Raw genomic sequence first — 17,391 nt, forward strand, 5'->3', positions numbered from 1 at the left:
GTGCTGTAAATCCCTTGGCTAGAAGTCAAGTGCCCTCAAATCCCTCATCCCCTCATCTGCTCATTCTGTTCTAGCTGTGGAGAGGTCTGGTTTGGCCTGGCTGAGACCCACTGGAGTGGTCTGCAGGCCTGGGCATGTGCTCTTTGCTTCTTTGATGAGAGTCAGGTCATTGAGTGCAAGTGCTCTTATCAGAGCTGTTTTAGCTATACTGGGGCCCAGTCTTGAAATGGAAAGAACTTTCTGTGTTCACTTTCATAGCACACACGCTGGCATGAGAACACTGCAGAAAAGATTAGCATACTCTGTGCAAAGGGATGACACTCAAATCAAAAGCCTCCCATATTTTTACTGGAGTTGTCTGTTTTTAAACTTTATAGTATTTGCATAACCAAGGTTAAAACAGACTCTGTTAAAATTCAGACTAAAGCAGTAGAAAATAATTTACCCTTTTGAGTTAATGCTTAAATTAGTGTTACTTGCTAATAAACAATACCCTAGACTGGGGGCGGGGAACAAAAAAGGAATTTTTCCTCTTGGCAGAGAAATGGCAGTGGGTTTGCTGTCAAAGCTGACCATTCAGACCTCCTCCTGAGATCAGGGAAACAGAACACTTAGTCCTACTTGACATCTGTCAGGGAAGAGAAAGATGTGTTTCCAGAGCTGTTTCCCCAGGTTCTTCCCTTTGTTTACTTGAAATAAAATAAAAAAACCTTGACATGTTAACACAGAATCAGTCTGCACTTAGTTCCTCTGAATTGAGGAATAGTTTGTTTAAAAAAATATATATTGGGAGGCGGGTGGTAGTGCAACGGGTTAAGCGCAGGTGGCACAAAGCACAAGGACCGGTGGCTCCTCACCTGCAGGGGAGTCACTTCACAAGTGGTGAAGCAGGTCTGTAGGCATCTGTCTTTCTCTCCCCCTCTCTGTCTTCCCCTCCTCTCTCCATTTGTCTCTATTATCTAACAATGAGGACATCAATTACAACAACAATAATAACTATAACAGTAAAAAACAACTAGGGCAACAAAAAAGGAAATAAATAAATATTAAAAAATATTTAAAATGTAGTCAAAGAGCTCCAATAATACATGTATGAATATATTCTCACTCTTTAAAAAAGATCTATATATTATATATGAAAGTTTTACATGAGACTGTGTATGTGAGAGAAAGAGAGAAAGAGAGAGAGAAAAACCAGAGAGCCACTTTGGTACATTAGACACTGGAACTCTCACTGGGAACCTTAGTTTTGGAAAACTGATCCTCTTATGAACAAAATATTCACCAAAGAAGAGATCCAAAAGGCCAACAGAACATGAAAAAATGCTCCAGGTCATTGATTGTTAGAGAAATGTAAATAAAGGCAGCAATGAGATACCACTTTACTCCAGTGAAAATGTCATACATCAGAAAAAGTAGCAGCAACAAATTCTGGAGAGGTTGTGGGGACAAAGGAACCCTCCCACTGCTGGTGGGAATGTCAATTGGTCCAACTCCTATGGAGAGCAGTCTGGAGAAATCTCAGAAGGCTAGAAGTGAACATACCCTATGATCCTGCATTTCCTCTCCTGGGGATATATCCTAAAGAAGAAAACATACCCATCCAAAAAGATTTGTGTATACCTAAGTTCATAGCAGCACAATTTGCAATAGCCCAAACCTGGAAGCAACCCAGGTTTCCAACAACAGATGAGTGGCTGAGCAAGTTGTGGTATATACACACAATGGAATACTATTTAACTACTAAAAATGGTGAATTCACCTTCTTCACCCTATCTTGGATGGAGCTTGAAGGAATCATGTTAAGTGAGATAAACCAGAAAAAAAAGGATGAATATGAGATGATATCACTCATAGAAGTTGAAAAGTAAGAATAGAAGGGAAAACACAAAGCAGAAATTGGACTGGACTTGGTGTATTTCACCACTGTAATGGACTCTGGGGCAGAGGGTAGGGAAAGCGTTCAGGTCCTGGAACATGATAGTGGAGGAGGACCTAGGTGGGGGTTTAGAGTATTATGCAGAAAATTGAGAAATGTTACACATGTACCAACTACTGTATTTTACTGTCAACTGTAAATCATTAATCCCCCAATAAAGAAAAATGAATCTGATTCTCTACCAGTTGAAGTAGTTGTGTCTGTGTGTAGCTTGTGTACACTGTATATAAAATGTATACTGTTGTGTCTGTGTGTATTTAGAAACACAAGAGGGGAATATGGAGATAGCTCACCATGTAGAATATACCCCTTTGCTATATGCAAGGCCTTGGGTTCAAGTCCTGGCACCACATGGGAGACCATGGACAATATAGTGTTGCTACTGGATAGTGAAGTGATGCTGTGGTGTCTCTCTTCTTTTTACATTTCTAAGAAATAAATAATGAAAAAGTTGGGTCAGGGAGGCCACTTAGTGAAACTGCACATATGTGAGGTCCAGGTTCATTTCCTGGTACCACATTAAACACACACACACACACACACACACACACACACACACACACACACACACACAAAACACACACACACACACACACACACACACGAGGCAATACATAGAATTTCACAATTTGACTTTTTTAAAACTTTGAGTATCGTACAAGTACTCAGAGGTCCACCTCATCCTGGAACCCCACCTCTCCAGAGCCCTGGCCCATTAGGGAAAGATAAAAACAGGCTGGGAGTATGAATTGAGTCGCCAATGCCCATGTCTAGTGGAGAAGCGATTACAGAAGCCAGACCTTCCACCTTCTGTGCTACATAATGATCCTGGGTCCATACTCCCAGAGGGATAAAGAATAGGAAAGCTTCTAGTGGAGGAGATGGGATGCAGAATTCTGGTGGTGGGAATTTTGTGGAATTGTATCCCTCTTATCTAATGAACTTGTTCATATTTAAATCAATAAAAAATGACTTTATGGTTTTGGTAGGCAGAATAATGTCCCCACTCTCCCCTCCCCTTAATGTCCACATCCTGCCCCCCTGGTATCTGTGAGTATGTGTCCTTAAAGAGTGAAAGGACTTTGCTGTCTCAATGAAGGGTAAGGTGCCTGAGATGCAGAATTTAATGAGTTATTGGTGTAGCTCAGTCTCATGACATGAATCCTTTGTGAAGAGGATCACATCACTGACTAGGAAGGTGGAGGAAGGAGACTATGAATCAAGATAGGCAACATGTTTTTGAAGTGGAAGGACCCACAGCTGACATCTAGAAAGAAAGGGAACATTTATTGGTATGCACAACCAGATTTAAGCCTGATCCCACACCCACCATACTAAATGAAGCTTTGTTGCCGTGATGTCTTTCCTTTTTTCTTTGCCACTCTGCCTCCATCTGAAAAAGTCAGCCCAGAGCAGCAAAGCCCTAAGACGGCAGAACAACTGTGTTTGTGAAATAACTCACACAGATGGTCAGATGCTACACTGCTTTGCCGTGTGCATGACCCAGGTTCAAACCTGCCCCCCTACCACATTGAAGGAAGCTTTAGTACTGTCCTCTTCCCCCCCTCTTTCTCCCTCATTTTCTCTCTTATACTCTTTTCCCTCCCTCCCCTTTCTGTATCTTTCTATATGAAAAAGTTATTTTATGTTTTATTTGATAGGACAGAGAAATTGAGAAGGGAAGAGGAGATAGGGAGAAAGTAAAGCTCTTGTAGCACTGCTCTATAGTTCATGAAGCTTCCCCCTGCAGGTGGAGCCTGGGGGCTTAAACCCGGCTCCTTGCACATTGTAACATGTGTAGTCAACTGGATGTACCACCACACAGCCCCTCTATCTGAAAAAGTTAAAAAAATAAAGGAGGTGGCCAGGGAGGTGGCACAGTGGATAAAACACTGGATTCTCAACTATGAGGTCCCGAGTTCAATCCCCAGCAGCACATGTACCAGAGTGATGTCTGGTTCTTTCTCTCCTCCTATGTTTCTCATGAATAAATAAAAAAATCTTTTAAAAAATAATAAAAAACAAAAGTGTTAAAAAAATAAGAGAGAATCAATTTTACAACTGCAAGGATTGGAATTATACAAACAGCTACAGAAGCAGGTCAATTTTCATGGAGTGTCCGGAAGGGAATAGCCTATTGATGCCTTAGGTTTAGTTCTGTGAGACCTGGACTGGACTTCTGCCATCCAGATAGTGAAATACTAGATTTGTGTTGTTAAGTTTGTGATTTGTTCTGGCATCAAGTATTTCTGTAATTATTTAGTCACTTCCCTGTTAATGATGGACATTTATACCCCTAGTTTCCCTCTACCAACCATAATTCAACCTATGATTGTGCACAAGGGAAGGTGGTGTTCTAGGTCAGTGTTTCATTATTTATTTATTTTGCTGCTAGGTCTTCTCTGGCGTTCTGAAACTGTGTGATTCCTGGGAAACCTGTATGACTCTTGGGAAACCCCTTTGTCTTTTTTCCAGATAGAGGAGGACACACACACACACACACACACACACACACACACACACACACACAGAGAGAGAGAGAGAGAGAGAGGACACCATAGCAAATTCCACCTCTTGTGAGGTTTCCCTTTTGCATAGTGCTCTTATGTGGTGGCCAGAGAGTTGAACCCAGGTCTTTGCCCGTGTATTGTGTTCTACTGGGTGAGCTAGCACAGTTCTATCTCACAGTTCTAGGATGGTGTTCACTCAAAGCATCTTTGGGAATCTCCAGTCTTCCTTTGGGTTCTTTGTTTAGGGCTTTTTATTTTAAAGGACAAAAGTGAAGGGGAGGTAGAATAGCAAAAGCTATTTACCAAGAATAAGAATTGGTTATAGATTATAGTCTTTCGAGTTCATTGGTTTTTTTTGTCGAGCTGACCTTGGTTACTATGGAGAGAAGAAGAAGAAAATAACATTATCTTGCGTAGTTCTTGGAGGCCATGCCTCACTGGAAATCAGGTCTTGCCACTCAGTAGATATTTTTTAAAAGTTAAAAGTTTAGTAAGATGGATTTTTGAGTAAAAAATGAGTAGGTTTAGTTTGTTTCAAACAGCCCTTTTCACACCAGCAAAAAATATGTTTTTGGGCTTAGCAGTGGTGTGTCTGGTAGAGCACACACTAATGATGCCTGAGGACCCCAGACCAAGCCCCTGTCATCACCTGCAGGGACAGGAAGGGGTGGGGGATGGGGAGCACAAGTGGCGGAGCAGTATTTCAGTCATTTCTCTTCTCTTTGTCTCTCTTTCTCCTTTTCCCTCTCTACTTCTGTCTCACCATACTTTTATCAAAAAGAAAGAAAATAGTGAAAAAAAAAGGCCTCCAGGAATGAATGATGGAATCATGCACATACCTACCCCCAGTGATAATTCATTTTTTAAAATTTTTTAATATTTATTTTCCCTTTTTGTTGCCCTTGTTGTTCTTCATTATTGTTGTAGTTGTTGATGATGATGATGATGTCATTGTTGTTAGATAGCACAGAGAGAAATGGAGAGAAGAGGGGAAGACAGAGAGTGGAAGAGAAAGATAGACACCTGCAGACCTGCTTCAATGTCTGTGAAGCGACTCCCCTGCAGGTGGGGAGCCAGGGGCTTGAACCGGGATCCTTATGCCAGTCCTTGCACTTTGCACCATGTGCGCTTAACCCGCTGCACTACTGCCCAACTCCCCCCAGTGATAATTCTGATGGCAAACAAAAACAAACAAAAGGAGAAACTAAACATTTTTTCTTCTGTAAATGTCACGTGTGCTCAACCAGGTGCGCTACCACTGGGCCCCAACCTTGTGTAAATATATCCTTATGACAACAACAGTCTTGTAAATCGGTGATGCTAAAATTTAACAACAATTTTTTTTTTTACCTAGTGAACCAGTTAATATACTTAGATAGAAAATGAAATTAGGGGGCAGGTGGTGGTGCTTTTGGTTAAGCACTCACATTACAGTGCACAAGGACCCAGGTTCGAGCCCCTGGTCCCCACCTGTAGGGGGGAAAGCTTCATGAGTGGTGAAGCGGGGCTGCAGGTGTCTCACTGTCTCTCTACCTATCTGTCTTCTCCTCTCTCAATTTCTCTCTGTCTCTACCCAATAATAAAATGAATAAATAAAATATTTAAAAAAGAAAATGAAATTAAAGAAATTATACTTGGGGCTGGGTGGTGGCACACCTGGTTGAGCACATGTTACTATGCATATGGACATGGGTTCAAGGCCCTGGTCCCTACCTGCAGGGGGAAAGCTTTGGGAGTGGTGATGCAGTTCTACAAGTCTCTCTCTCTCTCTCTATCTCTCTCTCTCTCTCTCTCTCCCACACACACTATCCCTTTTCCTCCCTCCCTCCCTTTTTGATTTCTTGCTGTCTATATCCAATAAATAAAGATAATAAAAATAAAAAAATTGTATTTGTCCTAACTACATGTATTACATTCTCTAATTTTCTTAATTTTTTTGTAATCTTTATTTATTTATTGGCTAGAGATAGCCAGAAATTGAAAGGGAAGGGGGTGGTAGGGAGAGAGACAGAGAGACACCTGCAACCCTGCTTCACCATTTGCAAAGCTTTCCCCCTGCAGGTGGGGACTGGGGACTTGAACTCAGGTCCTTGTGCACTGTAATGTGTGCGCTTAACCAGGTATGCCACCACCCGGCCTCTACATTATCTAGTTTTCTAGGTTACTTAATTTTTAATATATCAGTGCTGGTAAGTTAGCATAATTATGAAGCAAAAGACTCTCATGCCTGAGACTCTGAGAACCCAGGTTTAGTCCTCAGCACTGCTATAAGGCAAAGCTGAGTAGTACTTTGGTCTTTCTATCTTTCTCTCTCTCATTAAGATACAATAAGTATATTTAAAAAAATTTCATTAGTGATTTAATAATGATTAAAGAAATTGTAAGATAATGGGTACAATTCTATACAGTTCCCACCAACAAAGTTCTGTGTCCCATTTCCTCCATTGGAAGCTTCTGTATTCTTTATCCCTTTGGGATGATGGACCAGCATTTTTTATGGGGTGTAGAAGGTGAGAGTTATGACTTCTGTAACAATAAGCATATTTCTAAAAACAGAAACATATTGGGATGACAAGATAACTACCCTGTATCTGCTTTAGCATGCAAGTGATCCAAGTTTGAGTCCAGCCCCTACTGCACTGGGGGGAGCTTCACTGTTGTAGTCTCTCTCTCTTTGTGTCTCACTGGTTCTCCTTCCTTCCTTCCTTCCTTCCTTCCTTTCTTCCTTCCTTCCTTCCTTCCTTCCTTCTTCCCTCCCTACCATTAATTCATTCTTTTTTCATTTTATTATTTAAAAATTATTATTGATTTAATATTGATTTATAAAATTATAAGATAATTCTATATCATTCCCACCACCAGAGGTCTGTGTTGCCATCCCTCCTCTAGCAGAAACTCCAATAGTTCTTCCCACATCACAGATATGGATTGACTATCTATCTTTTTTGTCTGTTTTTATTTACTTTTTGCCCTATCTTCACTTTTTCCTAAGTCATACCTACACCTATTACTACTTCTGAGCATCCTCCCTGTTTTTCTGTTCTTTTAAAAATTTTTTATTTATAAAAAGGAAACACTGACAAAACCATAGGATAAGAGGGGTACAACTCCACACATTTCCCACCACCAGAACCCCATCCCCTTCCCTGATAGCTTTCCATTCTTTATACATGTGGGAGCATGGACCAAAGGACATGATGGGGTGCAGAAGGTGGAAGGTCTGGCTTCTGTAATTGCTTCCCCACTGAATGTGGGCATTGACAGGTCAATCCATACTCCCAGCCTGCCTCTCTCTTTCTCTAGTGGAGTGGGGTTCTGAGGAATCAGAACTCCAGGACACATTGGTGGGGTTGTCTGTCCAGGGAAGTCTGGTCAGCATCATGCTAGCATCTGGAACTTGGTGCTGAAAAGAGAGTTAACATATAGAGCCAAATAAATTTTGGAACAATCATGGACCTAAAAGGCTGGAATAGTGCAGATGAAGAGGCATCCTCCCTTTTTCCTCTTCTTTCTGAGATAAGAGAAAGTGTCTGACTTCCTCTAGTGTTTTCAAGATTCACTTCCTTTCGGGGTCTCTCTCTCCTTCTCCGGCGGGGTGGCCTCTAGGGGAAAGGTAATGGGCTGGTTCTTTCTCGCTCACGACAGGGGTGACACAGAGTAAAAGACACCAGGGGACTCTTAGCGTGCCTAGAATCTGAGTCCTAGAATCTCAGAATCCTAGAGTCCCTTTATTATCAAAGTGGACATGAGTTAAACAGAAAAGCAATGAAGTTAATTATTGTTGAAATATGACAGAAATTATAGGTTTCTTTTTTTTCTTTTTTTTAAGTATTTATTTTATTTATTTATTCCCTTTTGTTGCCCTTGTTGTTTTATTGTTGTAGTTATTATTGTTGTTGTCGTTGTTGAATAGGACAGAGAGAAATGGAGAGAGGAGGGGAAGACAGAGAGGAGGAGAGAAAGACAGACACCTGCAGACCTGCTTCACCGCCTGTGAAGTGACTCCCCTGCAGGTGGGGAGCGGGGTTCGAACCGGGATCCTTATGCCGGTCCTTGTGCTTTGCACCACCTGCGCTTAACCCGCTGCGCTACAGCCCGACTCCCAAATTATAGGTTTCTTAACAGTCAGCATGCCCCTAAGGTAGGGCGTTGGTATGACAGGAATTGATGAGATACAAGACAGTTATTTTCCATGACACAAGCAACTTAATTATCCAAAGGTATTTGAGAGAAGCACAGGGGTTAAACCCGTAGGGTGAGACAGAGAGAAGATGAATATCAAAAGGCCATATAGTTTGGAATTTCTCTTGTCTGGGGTCTGAGGTGTGTGATGAAGTGTGTTCTTCTGTGATCAGAAGGTGACTTTGAATAAGTTAATCTGAGGCCATGTGGCCTGTGGTTAATGGAGGGAAGTACTGGGGTATCTGTGGGCCTGAGAGTCAAGAAGGAAAGAACCAAGTCTGAGTTTCCCCCCTTATGCTCACCTCAGTTGAGAGAGACTTACCAAGAGGTTATCTTCTCAGACCTCCATCCAAAGATGGGGGTGGTTCTCCCTAAGCTCTATCAGGCTTACACATGTTACCAGCAACTTCCCTATCAGTGATGGTACAAAAACAATGATTCCTGGTAACAAACATTTCAGGTCCTGGTGGAATTGGAGTTCAGAGTTTTCTGGTCATCTCCCCTTATCATTTCCTCCTTCTGGGGGTATGGACCAAAATTTCTTTTGGGTGCAGAAGGAAGAAGTTCTGGCTTCTGTAGTTGCTTCTCTGCTGGACATAAATGTTGGCAGGTCAATCCATACTTCCAGCCTGCTTCTATCTTTCCCTAGTGGGGTAGGGTTCTAAAAAGATCAAGTTCTGGCAAAGTCATCTGCTCAGAGAGGTCAGGATGGAATCATAACAGCACCTGCAACGTGTAGTTGAAAGACAGTTAAGGTATGAAGCAGGACAAAGTATTTAAGAAACAGGAATCAAGGAGTAGGAATGGAGTGAATGAGAATAGGGGTGCAGGAGTGGAAAGAAGTTAGGATGTTAATTTTAGGTACATTCCTAGGGACCCTAGATAACTTTTGTAATCTTTGTTTGATCTTGATAGCTAACATAGAGGTGGGCTAGAAATCTGGGAGGTTGGTATCACAGTTGAGACTAGAACTCAAAAGCTGATTAGGATAGAGAGTAGCATCAAAACTTGAAAAAATACATATATTTATGTATAAATATTACATATAATATAACATATATTTAACTGTTTACCAAATAGATCTGACCTGGGGCCTATATACATTTATATTTAGCACAGCACCCTGTAAAACCTCTGAATTCCTTTCAGTTTGAGCTCACAATCTCTGTTGACAGGAACATTTTAGGTTGCACTCATTAAGGGACCAATCCTCCTTGAGTTCTGCCTTTATCTTTCTATCTGAAAAAAAATTTGATATGGCAATTATGGTGATGTTGTGTATGATACAGCAAATCCTAACAAAGGGGTATTTCAAAGTTAATCCAATTGCCAAACAATGTGATTATAGCAATAACTAGCTCTTGCCTTCTTAAACCCTAAGACAGCAGGAACCTCCCACTTCCTCTATAAAGCCTATATTTTCCCCAGTCCTGGGTCTAGGATGGGGCTTATTTTCCTGCATGCTTCTCTCAATCCATACCAATTATATTGCATTCGTCGATACCAAACTAATCAATGCAACGAGTACCATCTCAGCATGCTTCACTTCAGACTGTGTCCAGAGACATCAGTCATGGAATGTCAACTCTTCTCCCTCATTACTTGGGTGAGACCTTTCCTTTCATAGGATTCTCTAATTCCATTCCAGGTGGTTCACTTCCTAACAAAGTCCCCAAACTTAGATATAGACCAGGTCCCATAAGATAGAGCATATGTTCACATGTATCCATAAATTAGGGCAAAATATATACCTGAAAGCAAAAGTACACAGTAGTCTGCAGTGAGTCAGTATAAAGTTCATAATGAAATAGTGTCTACTTAGACTTAGATAACCTCCTCGCCTACTTCCTATTCCAGTTCTCTCACTCACTCCAAAGCTAACCTTATCAAAGCAAGGACCGCAAAAACTGAATAAGGACAAGAGACTGGCATACTTTCACAGTGACTCTTTAGTCACTATCAGGCCACCCCAGCAGCTGGGGCCCTAGTTGGGGAATCCTGTGATTCCCATACAGACATGATGGGCCTAGACCTCAAACAAATCCCTCTCTCCATTGTTACTGGTCATCTCTATCAGGAAAAACAAAATAGACCCTTTTGTGGGCCCCCCATAGGACCTTATCCTCACCTTGGATCAACAATGGTAGAGAATGTTCCATCCTCCGAAGGGAGGATGGTCAACATACTCTATGCTACTCTTGAGGAAGATGGGTCAATATTGGGGCAGCTTGGAATGTTTATACTCATGACCACAGAATGTGAACTCAGATCTACAGGGATGCAGAGGTCACAGAGGCTCCTAAGCTGAATGTGGACCCCAGATCACATCAAATCGATGGGGTTTAGACTGTAAACAATATTTATACCCCTTTCCCATATTTGGGAGCTACTCTCTTCCCTGATCCAGCTTTTTGGTCCTTTTTCCAGCCATGGCATCATCTCCCCAGAGAACAACTTGGACCCACCTGCATATCAGATTTCAGGCTCAGGGAAAAAAACCCAAATAGTATAGCCACAGGCCCTTTGGAATATAACTAAAACAGGCCTACTAGCTATCTACAAAACAGAGACCCCTCCAACTCTTCATCTGCACTATTCAAGCCTTTAGGTTCATGATTAATCAACAATTTGCTTGGCTTTGTATGTTGAGTCTCTTTTCAACCACAAGGTTCCAGATGCTAGCATGATGCCAACCAGACTTCCCTGGACAGACAACCCCACTAATATGTCCTGGAGCCCCGCTTCCTCAGAACCCCACCCCAATAGGAAAAGAGAGAGGCAGGCTGGGAGTATGGATCGCCTGTCAATGCCCATGTTCAGTGGGGAAGCAATTACAGAAGCCAGACGTTCCACCTTCTGCATCCCACAATGATCTTGGGTCCATACTCCCAGAGGATTAAAGAATACGAAAACTATCAAGGGGTCGGGGGATGGGATACGGAGTTCTGGTGGTGGAAAATGTGTGGAGTTGTACCCCTATTATCCTATGGTTTTGTCAGTGTTTCCTTTTTACAAATTAAAAAAATGATCTGGCATAGTAAAGCCCTGGCAATTACAAAATAAAATCAAATTAGTTTTGAAGAAAGAGGTCAAGTCAGAGATGTAGAGAGGCAGATAGCACTAATCTGGTACTTTTCAAAATTGTTATTTTCATGAAATAATATATATCTTAGTATTCTTTATTGATTTTGATCTTTTATTAGTGACTTAATATTTATTTAGAAATTATTAAATAACAGGGGTATAATTTCACACCTTTCCCACCACCAGGGTTCTGTGTTCCAATCTCTTCATTGGAAACTGCATTTGTTCTCCCAAGATCACAGATACAGGTTGACCATTATTTTTATAACTGTTTATCTATGTTTATATCTTAGTACTCTTTATCACATGTTTATTTATGTGGTGCCAGGCATCAAACCCAGGGCCTGATACATGTGAAGCAGCCGCTTCCTTGACCCCATCATATTAACATCAAAGAAAACTACTAATGTGACTGAAGTCTATTTTAAACAATATCCTGCTCCTTAACAAGTCACCCCAAAACTTAATAGCTTAAGATAACTACCACTTAGGCCAATGAAATAGCTCATTTGGATAGTGTGCTTCTTTGTAATGTGCCAGGTTCAAAGCCTGGACCTCATTGCACTGAAGGAAACTTCTATGCTGTGGTCTTTTTCACTCAGTCTCTCTCTCTGCTTCCTTGCTTTCTCTGTCTCTATCTAAAAAAAAAAAAAGATAACCACTACATATCCAAGATTATATAGATTACCTTGCACTTGACAGGATGGTTGTGGTCTTGGTGTCTGGGAGTAGAGACTGGCATAGCTCTGCTCACCTCTACTTGTTCTTTCACTAGCAGACAGTTTTCATCATGAGTCCAGAGAAAATGCTGCCTGGTTCTCCTGTTTTTGGCAGACCCTCATTCCTAGGTACCCACTGATTCAGGGGTGGTGAATATTACTTGGTAAGAACCCAATTAGCTGACTGGAAATGACTTTATAGTCTATTGTTTTCCAAGGTCTTTGACTCTACTCTCTGAGCTGTTCTTTCTCCAGTGCCCTTCTCGACCACTCCTAAAGAGGAAGTAGGTCCTTTCAGCAATTTCTCAGTCTTTCTCCCATTTATAGGACTGGTTACATTTTGAACGACTTCAACTCTGGAGGCTCTTATCACAATGACATATCCTTAAAAATCCTGTGGACTTTCGTTTTCTTTTTAAAAAATTTTTATTTCTAAAAAGGAAACACTGACAAAACCATAGAATAAGAGGGGTACAACTCCACATAATTCCCACCACCAGAACTCTGTATCCCATCCCCTCCCCTGATAGCTTTCCTATTCTTTATCCCTTTGGGATTATGGACCCAGGGTCATTATGGGGTACAGAAGGCGAAAGGTCTGGCTTCTGTAATTGCTTCCCCGCTGACCGTGGGCATTGACAGGTCAATCCATACTCCCAGCCTGTCTCTCTCTTTCCCTAGTGGGTCAGAGCTCCGGGGGAGCAGGGCTTCAGAACACATTGGTGGGAACACATTGGTCTGCCCAGGGAAGTCCAGTTAGCATCATGCTAGCATCTGGAACCTGGTGGCTGAAAGAAGAGTTAATATATAAAGCCAAAAAAATTGTTGACTAATCATGAACCTAAAGGCTGGAATAGTTCAGATGAAGAGTTGGGGGGGGTTCTCCATTTAGTAGATAGCTAGTAAACCTATTTTAGGTATATTCCAAAGGACCCATGACTATACTAGTTTTTTTTTCTTTCTGAGCCTGACATCTGATAGGCAGATGGATCCAAGTTATTGTCTGAGGAGATGATGTCATGGCTGGAAAAAGGGCTAGAAAGCTGGATCAGGGAATAGAGTAGCTCCCAAATATGGGACAGGGGTATAAATATTCTTGACTGTAAACCCCATCAATTTGAACAGAAGCAACCTGTGGATTTTCTATGCAGCTGAGAGAATGAAAACAGCAGTGCTGAGGACTGAATTCAGGCCTTTACTGTTCAAATTAAAAAAGCTCCTTTTTTAGGAGGCTGTTTTTAAAAAAATAAAATTGATAGATTTATTAGGTTCTTAAAAAAAGGAGGAAAAAACTTAAAACTCTAAGTGGCTAACACACATCAGTTACTTTGGCAATAATGCCATTCTCTAGGATTCAACTTCCATAATGTATGGATCCCTGGAGAAGAAAATTGGGCAAAAATCACAAAGGCAAAAGGAACCTATTTCTGCCATACTCTTCTTTAAATCCCTTCAGTATGTGACATCTGCTGAATGCTTATGATGTCTAATATCCACCAATCACGCCTACATGGTCCAGCCATCCTTCTTGCTCACAGGCATAAGATCACATATTCCCAATATCTCCCCACTTCTTGTATAAAAAATGGACAAAGATGCTCAGAGTCCTTATGGGTATTGGTGAATAGGCCAATCTTCTGTGCCACTGGGGTTTATTCTGCAAGCTCTGACTTTGCTCCCAAGAATGCAGGCAGTATAATTGGGTATCAGATAAAGTTTTTCTCTTTCTTTGTTAGCCTGGAGACTTGTCTGTTTATCTGTGTCTAACCTAGATATTTCCAAGTATCCCCTGGATGTCAGGTGCAGAAACCAGTAGAAATAGCCATGAATTCAGGTGGTACCTGGGTGGCAGTCATGACGTATCCAAGGTGTTTGAAGTATTGCAATCAAGGCTTCAGATTGTTGAGTTCTTTGAGAAGTTTACATAAGAAAAGTTTTACAACTTTGGCATGGATACAAGTAAGACCTGTGAATGACAAAACTAAAACATATCCTAAACCTCAAGTTAATACTTTTGTTGGCTTCAGTCACAAAGAGACTAGTTAAGTCAAGAAGAAATCTTAAGAGAAAAATTTAGAGTAAGTCCAGAAAACAAATTTTTAGGGTTTGCCTTTGACTATGTCATGAAAATGTTTCACTAAGCATGACGATAGACATAGGGGCCTAGATGGAGAAAGAACAGAAGTATAGCCTCTCTCTACCCCATGTAAGCAAGGGATCAGGGCCTAACCAATTATTTACTTATAAAGGACCCTTACAAATCAGCTGTGGTTTTGGTAGTGAATGATCCTGTGGAGAAAAGTGATGTTCAGCAGCTGTCTGATTGGAAGAATTGCAATTAAAAAAATTTGAAGTATATAATTTGAAGTATATAATTGTATAATTGATTCTGTATAATTGATTCTGAGTTGATAAAGACATGTCTGTGTTCCCATTTCTGTTTTGAGAATTTATCCTTTTTTATCTGTTTAAAATTTTAAAATAATTTTTATTTATAAAATGGAAACACTGACAAGACAATAGGATAGGAGGGGTACAGTTCCACACAATTCCCACCACCAGAACTCTGTATCCCATCCCCTCCCCTGATAGCTTCCCTATTCTTTATCCTTCTGGGAGTATGAACCCAGGATCATTATGGGTTAAAGAAGGTGGAAGGTCTGGCTTCTGTAATTGCTTCCCTGATTAACATGGGCATTGGCAGGTTTGATTCACACTCCCAGCCTGTCTCTCTCTTTCCCTAATGGGGCAGAGCTGTAGGGAGACTGGGTTCCAAGACACATTGGTGGGGTCATTTGCCTAGAGAAGTCAGGTTGGCATCATGGTATCATCTGGAGCCTAGTGGCTGAAAAAGAGATAAGATACAAAGCAGTACAAATTGTTGACTAATCATGGACCTAAAGATAGGAATATTACAAATGAGATTTGGAGTCTCCATTTTGGAAAAAGATTAGTAGGTCTATTTTAGGTACATTCCAGGGGACTCATAGCTTTACTAGTATTTTTTTTCCCTGAGCCTGACATCTGATATGTAGGTGAACCCCAAGAGTTTATCCTTTTAAGAATACATTACCATGTTCCACAATTGCTTGTCCAGTGGAGTTGTAAGGCATACTGGTTACATGTTTAATATTAAGTAGAGAGAAGAAATGAGCCATAGTCTTAAAAACATATGCAGGGCCATTATCAGTCTTTAATTTTATAAGGAATGCCTTTAGCTGTGAAAGCAGAGAGAAGGTGTTTACAGACATGGGATGCCTTATCCCCTGCCTGACAAATGGCATGTATAAAGCCTGAAAAAGTGCCCACAGAGACATGAAAAAATTTCAGTTTATCAAATTGAGGGATGTGTGTAACATCCATTCGCCACAGTTCGTTGCTAGTAAACACCCATAGAGGGGGAGGAGTCATGAGTTATAGTTTGACAATCTGGTCATGGAAGAATAATGGCTTATGCCTGCTTTAGAGAAAAAACAAATTGTTTAAGTAGGGCATTAGCACCTTAGTGGAAAAAAGAATGGGAGTTAGTAGCCAGATTTAAAGTATCAGACATTACTATTTTGTCAGCTCTATCATTACCCTCAGCAAGTGGACCAAGAAGACATATATGAGAACAAATATGAGTTATGAAAGGTGAACAGGTTCTGCTCTGAATAAGGCACTCAAGATTATGAAACATTTGTAGAAGAGAGGGATCATTATCATCTGAACGTAAGGCAGAATGAAGATGTTTAACCAGATTAACCATATAGGCAGAATCAGCTAGAATATTAGTAGGAAGTGTTGGAGTTCTGCAGTGGCAGCTGCAAGTTCTGCTTCCTGGCTAGAAGTCTGATTAAAAAAAAATGATGCCACTGTGAATCATTGTGCCAGGCACCTTTCCCAGTTTCTCCAAACTATCTACAAAAACTATAGGTTAAGGTTAAGAAAGGAAGGCAAATGTAACTTATGTGCTAAGGAAAAAGTCTTGGAAATAATATGATATCCTAAATATTTCTTTTTTTTTTTTTTTTTTTTTTTTAAATTTTTAATTTAAGAAAGGATTAGTGAACAAAAGCATAAGGTAGGAGGGGTACAACTCCACACAATTCCCACCACCCAATCCCCATAACCCACCCTCTCCCATGATAGCCTTCCCATTCTCTAGCCCTCTGGGAGCATGGACCCAGGGTCGTTGAGGGTTGCAGAAGGTAGAGGGTCTGGCTTCTGTAATTGCTTCCCCGCTGAACATGGGCGTTGACTGGTCGGTCCATACTCCCAGTCTGCCTCTCTCTTTCCCTAGTAAGGTGTGTCTCTGGGGAAGCTGAGCTCCAGGACACATTGGTGGGGTCTTCAATCCAGGGAAGCCTAGCCAGCATCCTGGTGGCATCTGGAACCTGGTGATTGAAAAGAGAGTTAACATACAAAGCCAAACAATTTGTTGAGCAAACATGGATCCCAAGATTGGAATAGTGGAGAGGAAGTGTTGGGGAGGTACTCACTGCAAACTCTAGTGTAATCCTGCTTTCAGGTATATATTTTGCAGTAGTTTATGGATACGTGTGCGCATACGCTATCTCTCACAGAAACTGGTGTATGTCTAGGTTATGGGACTTTGTTAGAAAGTGAACTACCTGAGATGAAATTAGAGTGTACTATAAAAGGAAAGGTCTCACCCGAGTAATGAAGCTGAAGGGTTGTCATTCCACACGTGAAGTCTCTGGATACACTCTGAGGTGAAGCATGTTGAGATGGCAATCGTTGCTTTGGTTAGGTTGTGATCGGCGGATGCAATATTATTTGGTATGGATTGGGAGAAGCATACGGGAAAGTGAGCCCTATCCATGGGTGCCAGGACTGGGGGAAGTAGGGGCTCTATAGTGAAGATGTGAGGTTCCTGCTGTCTTAGGGTTCAAAAAGACAATCAATAGTTAATATTATCATCACATTATTTGTTAATTGGGTTAACTTTGAAAAG

The 17,391-nt window shown here is 41.1% G+C and overlaps 1 non-coding gene across 1 annotated transcript; it reads left to right on the forward strand.

The window, feature by feature from the left end:
• The first annotated feature begins 242 nt into the window (after positions 1-242).
• On the forward strand, positions 243-347 carry LOC132537320 (U6 spliceosomal RNA). The gene has a single exon (XR_009548771.1). It is a non-coding gene; the product is annotated as a U6 spliceosomal RNA (small nuclear RNA).
• The last annotated feature ends 17,044 nt before the right edge of the window (positions 348-17,391 follow it).

The sequence above is a fragment of the Erinaceus europaeus genome, chromosome 2, assembly GCF_950295315.1.
Source record: "Erinaceus europaeus chromosome 2, mEriEur2.1, whole genome shotgun sequence".
Classification (NCBI taxonomy): domain Eukaryota; kingdom Metazoa; phylum Chordata; class Mammalia; order Eulipotyphla; family Erinaceidae; genus Erinaceus; species Erinaceus europaeus.